Below are 6,488 nucleotides of genomic sequence, written 5' to 3'. Positions count from 1 at the left end.
TATATATCATAAAATATGGGTTTTTCAGCCGCCCGATTTTAATTTTCTTTCCCCCTCTCCCAATCCTAATTCTCTCTTGTTCTTTATCCTTTTCTTTTTCTTTCCTCATAATATTTGTCTCTTTCTATTTTCAGTTCTTCTTTGCTTGAGGACAAGCAAACCTTTAAGTTTGGTGTTGACGCTTCACTTAAGGGTTCTCTGTTTATTCTTATGGCACTAAAAGGGAGGCGAATCATCTTCACTGAGGAGCACAACCTGAAGAATAAAGCGACCGCTAGGATAACTAAAGTGGTTGAGTTCCTTTCATTTTTATTCCTCCCCTCTTTTTCTATGTTATGTTCCGGTTTTCTGCTATTTTGCTTTGTTTGTTGCATGATCAGTTATTAGTTAGAATCCTAGGACTAGTTTAGTTTTCTCTTAATTGCTTTAATTCTGAAAAGATGTCTCATGTATTATTCATTGACTTTGAATTCAAATAAAAAATACAGAAGTGATGTATTGCATAAGAAATTGAGTTAATTTTAAGAGTAGTCTTATTTACTTAAATATGGTGGTATTAATTGTAATTCTGAATGCATGACATGAACAGTGCATATTTAAATTTGAATCAAAGAATGTTGATGTACAAGGAACAGGCATTTAGAGAATTATTATGATTTCTCTGAAATTAATGAAAGCTTAATCCTTGAAGCAAACGAAACAGCAAAACAAAAATAAAAGCAAGGTCCAAGGCTCTGAGCATCAATGGCTAGGGAGGTCAGTGATGAGCGGATAATTTATACGCTTTTTGGCATTGTTTTTAGTATGTTTTTAGTATGTTTTAGTTAGTTTTTAGTATATTTTTATTAGTTTTTAGTTAAAATTCACTTTTCTAGACTTTACTATGAGTTTGTGTATTTTTCTGTGATTTCAGGTATTTTCTGGCTGGAATTGAGGGACTTGAGCAAAAATCTGATTCAGAGACTGAAAAGGACTGCAGATGCTGTTGGATTCTGACCTCCCTGCACTCGAAGTGAATTTTCTGGAGCTACAAAATCCCAATTGGCGCACTCTCAACGGCGTTGGAAAGTAGACATCCTGGGCTTTCCAGCAATGTATAATAGTCCATACTTTGCCTGAGATTTGATGGCCCAAACCGGCGTTCCAAATCAGCTCAAGAATGCCCGGCGTTAAACGCCGGAACTGGCACAAGAATGGGAGTTAAACGCCCAAACTGGCACAAAAGCTGGCGTTTAACTCCAAGAGAAGTCTCTACACGAAAATACTTCAATGCTCAGCCCAAGCACACACCAAGTGGGCCCGGAAGTGGATTTTTCTGTCATTTACTCATTTCTGTAAACCTTAGGCTATTAGTTCTTTATAAATAAGACCTTTTGCTATTGTATTTTCATCTTGGTAGCTATCTTTGAGTAGTTTTATGCTATCTTAGATCATTGGGAGGCTGGCCATTCGGCCATGCCTAGACCTTGTTCTTATGTATTTTCAACAGTGGAGTTTCTACACACCATAGATTAAGGTGTGGAGCTCTGCTGAACCTCGAGTATTAATGCAATTACTATTGTTCTTCTATTCAATTCAGCTTGTTCTTATTCCAAGATATTCATTCGCTCTCAAGAACTTGATGAATGTGATGATTATGTGACGCTCATCATCATTCTCACTTATGAACGCGTGCCTGACAACCACTCCCGTTCTACAAGCAAACAAGGCTTGAATGTTTATCTCTTGGATTCTTTAATCGGAATCTTCATGGTATAAGCTAGAATTGATGGCGGCATTCAAGAGAATCCGGAAGGTCTAAACCTTGTCTGTGGTATTCTGAGTAGGATTCAATGATTGAATGACTGTGACGAGCTTCAAACTCCTGAAGGCTGGGCGTTAGTGACAGACGCAAAAGAATCAATAGATTCTACTCCAACCTGATTGAGAACCGACAGATGAATAGCCGTGCCGTGACAGGGTGCGTTGAACATTTTCACTGAGAGGACGGGACTGTAGCCACTAACAACGGTGATGCCCAACATACAGCTTGCCATGGAAAGGAGTAAGAAGGATTGGATGAAGACAGTAGGAAAGTAGAGAGACGGAAGGGACAAAGCATCTCCATTCGCTTATCTGAAATTCTCACCAATGAATTACATAAGTATCTCTATCTTTACTTTATGTTTTATTCATATATCATCCATGACCATTTGAGTCTGCCTGACTAAGATTTACAAGGTGACCATAGCTTGCTTCATACCAACAATCTCCGTGGGATCGACCCTTACTCGCGTAAGGTTTATTACTTGGATGACCCAGTGCACTTGCTTGTTAGTTGTGCGAAGTTGTGTTTATGCCATGGTATTGAACGCCAAGTTTTTGGATTCATTACTGGGGATTATTTGAGTTGTGAAAAGTATTGATCACAATTTCGTGCACCAAGTTTTTGGCGCCGTTGCCGGGGATTGTTGAGTTTGAACAACTGACGGTTCATCTTGTTGCTTAGATTAGGTATTTATCTTCAGAGTTCTTAAGAATGAATTCTAGTGTTTCAAGGTGATGTTCTTATCATCACCAAAGCTGATTGATTTTCATCAATTTAGCTCTTGAATGTAATGTCCTGCTGAAGCTTGGCTAGCCATGTCTAATTTCTTTAGACTGAAGCTTTAGACTAACATTGCATGATTCCTGGAATTCTCATTAAGAATTTTGATATCTTTATTTTCTTTTTCCACTTAATTTTCAAAAAATCCAAAAAAATTACAAAATCATAAAAATAAAAAATATTTTATGTTTCTTGTTTGAGTCTAGTGTCTCATTTTAAGTTTGGTGTCAATTCCATGTTTCTGTTCTTCTTGCATTCATTCATGTGTCTTCATTAATCTTCAAGATGTTCTTGATGATTGCCTTGCTCTGATCTTTGAATTCTCTTGACTTGAGTGTTTTGTTGTTTCTCATATGCATTCTCATTTTGTTAGTGTCAGTAGTATACAAACTGCTAAGTTTGGTGTCTTGCATGCATTGTTATTTGATTTTAGTTGCATTTTGATTATTCCTCATTATTAAAAATCCAAAAATATTTTTAATTTGTGTCTTTTCAAGTCAATAACATAGAGAATTGAAGATTCAGAACATACAGCAGAGGAATTATACAGAAAAAACTGGGCGTTCAAAACGCCCAGTGAAGAAGGCAAACTGGCGTTTAAACGCCAGCCAGGGCGCCTGGCTGGGCGTTTAACGCCCAAAAGGGTAGTGCTTTGGGCGTTAAACGCCAGAATGTGCACCATTCTGGGCGTTTAACGCCAGGATGGCACAAGAGGGAAGATTCTGTTTTCAATTCAGATTTTTTTTAAGTTTTCAAAATTTTTCAAAATCAAAATCTTTTTCAAAATCAATTTCTTTCCATTTTCAAAAATACTTGCTATCAATTAATGATTTGATTCAACATTTCAAGTATGTTGCCTTTTCTGTTGAGAAAGGTTTAATGTTTGAATCATATCTTTTCTTGTTAGCCAAGTCATTATTTTTTAAAATCAAATCTTTTTAAATTGTTTTTCAAATCATATATTTTCAATCATATCTTTTTAAAACCATAACTTTTCAATCATATCTTTTTAATCACATCTTTTTCAAAATAGTTTTCAATCATATCTTTTTAATTTCTAATTTCAAAATATTTTTCAAAAATCACTTGATTTCTTTCCCACTCTTAGTTTTCGAAAATTATCAATCAATTTTTCAAAATGTTTTTAAAATCTTTTATTTAATTTTCGAAAATTTCTTCCCCTCTTCTCACATCCTTCTATTTATGGACTAACACTATTCCTCAAGGAACAATTCGAACTCCATCTCTTTTGATAAGTTCGAATTCTTCTACCCTTCCTTCTATTTTTCTTTTCCTCCGACACCTCAAGGAATCTCTATACTGTGACATAGAGGATTCCATATTTTCTTGTTCTCTTCTCTTTCATATGAGCAGGAGCAAAGACAAAAGCATTCTTGTTGAGGCTGACTCTGAACCTGAAAGGACCTTGAAGCGAAAGCTAAGAGAAGCTAAGGCACAACTCTCTATAGAGGACCTAACAGAAACCTTCAAAGAAGAAGAACCCATGGCAGCCAAAAACAACAACAATGCCAACAATGCAAGGAAGGTGCTGGGTGACTTTACTGCACCCACTCCCGACTTCTATGGGAGAAGCATCTCTATTGGAGCAAACAACTTTGAGCTTAAGCCTCAATTAGTTTCTCTAATGCAACAGAATTGCAAGTTTCATGGACTTCCATTGGAAGATCCTCATTAGTTCTTAGCTGAATTCTTGCAAATCTGTGACACTGTCAAGACCAATGGGGTTGACCCTGAAGTCTACAAACTTATGCTATTTCCTTTTGCTGTAAGAGACAGAGCTAGGATATGGTTGGATTCACAACCTAAAGAAAGCCTGAACTCTTGGAAAAAGCTAGTCAATGCCTTCCTGGCAAAGTTCTTTCCACCTCAAAAATTGAGTAAGCTTAGAGTGGAAGTCCAAACCTTCAGACAGAAGGAAGGAGAATCCCTCTATGAAGCTTGGGAAAGATACAAACAATTAATCAGAAAGTGTCCTTCTGACATGCTTTCTGAATGGAGCATCATAGGTATTTTCTATGATGGTCTGTCTGAACTGTCCAAGATGTCTTTGGATAGCTCTGCTGGAGGATCTCTTCATCTGAAGAAGATGCCTACAGAAGCTCAAGAACTAATTGAAATGGTTGCAAATAACCAATTCATGTACACTTCTGAAAGGAATCCTGTGAACAATGAGACAAATCATAAGAAAGGAGTTCTTGAGATTGATACTCTGAATGCCATATTGGCTCAGAACAAAATATTGACTCAGCAAGTCAATTTGATTTCTCAAAGTCTGTCTGGAATGCAAAATGCACCAGGCAGTACTAAGGATGCTTCATCTAAAGAAGAAGCTTATGATCCTGAGAACCCTTCAATGGAAGAGGTGAATTACATGGGAGAACCCTATGGAAACACCTATAATTCTTCATGGAGAAATTATCCAAATCTCTCATGGAAGGATCAACAGAGACCTCAACAAGGTTTCAACAACAATAATGATGGAAGAAATAGGTTTAGCAATAGCAAGCCTTTTCCATCATCTTCTCAGCAACAGACAGAGAATTCTAAGCAGAACCACTCTGACTTAGCAACCATAGTCTCTGATCTAATCAAAACCACTCAAAGTTTTATGACTGAAACAAGGTCCTCCATTAGGAATTTGGAGGCACAAGTGGGTCAGCTGAGTAAGAAAATTACTGAACTCCCTCCTAGTACTCTTCCAAGCAATACAGAAGAGAATCCAAAAGGAGAGTGCAAGGCCATTAACATGACCTACATGGCCGAACTTGGAGAGGAGGAAGAGGCAGTGAACGCCACTGAGGAAAACCTCAATGGACGTCCACTGGCCTCCAATGAGTTCCCTAATGAGGAACCATGGGAATCTGAGGCTCACACTGAGACCATAGAGATTCCATTGGATTTACTTCTGCCATTCATGAGCTCTGATGAGTATTCTTCCTCTGAAGAGGATGAGTATGTCACTGAAGAGCAAGTTGCTAAATATCTTGGAGCAATCATGAAGCTAAATGACAAGTTATTTGGTAATGAGACTTGGGAGGATACACCCCTTTTGCTCACCAAAGAACTGGATGACTTGTCTAGGCAGAAATTACCTCAAAAGAGACAAGATCCTGGGAAGTTTTCAATACCTTGCACCATAGGCACCATGACCTTCAAGAAGGCTCTGTGTGACCTAGGGTCAAGTGTGAACCTCATGCCTCTCTCTGTAACGGAGAAGCTAAGGATCTTTGAGGTACAAGCTGCAAGAATCTCACTAGAGATGGCAGACAATTCAAGAAAATAAGCTTATGGACTTGTAGAGGATATTTTGGTAAAAATTGAAGACCATTACATCCCTGCTGATTTCATAGTCTTAGAGACTGGGAAGTGCATGGATGAATCCATCATCCTTGGCAGACCCTTCCTAGCCACAGCAAAGGCTGTGATTGATGTTGACAGAGGAGAATTGATCATTCAAGTGAATGAAGAATCCTTTGTGTTTAAGGCTCAAGGATATCCCTCTGTCACCATGGAGAGGAAGCATGAAGAGCTTCTCTCAAAACAGAGTCAAACAGAGCCCCCACAGTCAAACTCTAAGTTTGGTGTTGGGAGGCCACAACCAAATTCTAAGTTTGGTGTTGAACCCCCACATTCAAACTCTAAGTTTGGTGTTGGGAGGTTCCAACATTGCTCTGAGTATCTGTGAGGCTCCATGAGAGCCCTCTGTCAAGCTATTGACATTAAAGAAGCGCTTGTTGGGAGGCAACCCAATGTTATATTTTATTTATTTTCTTTTGTTATTTTATGTTTTCTGTAGGTTGATGATCATGAGAAGTCACAAAATCAATTGAAAAAGCAAAAATAGAATGAAAAATAGCACACCCTGGAGGAGAATTTGCTG

General features: G+C 38.0%; 1 non-coding gene across 1 annotated transcript; it reads right to left on the bottom strand.

Annotated features, from left to right (window-relative positions):
- Positions 1-4,487: 4,487 nt before the first annotated feature.
- LOC130959280 (small nucleolar RNA R71) lies at positions 4,488-4,595 on the bottom strand. The gene has a single exon (XR_009078373.1). It is a non-coding gene; the product is annotated as a small nucleolar RNA R71 (small nucleolar RNA).
- Positions 4,596-6,488: the final 1,893 nt, after the last annotated feature.

This window comes from Arachis stenosperma, chromosome 10, assembly GCF_014773155.1.
Source record: "Arachis stenosperma cultivar V10309 chromosome 10, arast.V10309.gnm1.PFL2, whole genome shotgun sequence".
NCBI lineage: Eukaryota > Viridiplantae > Streptophyta > Magnoliopsida > Fabales > Fabaceae > Arachis > Arachis stenosperma.
The sequence above is the reverse complement of the archived record's forward strand: the minus strand, read 5'-3'. Positions and strand labels throughout refer to the sequence as shown.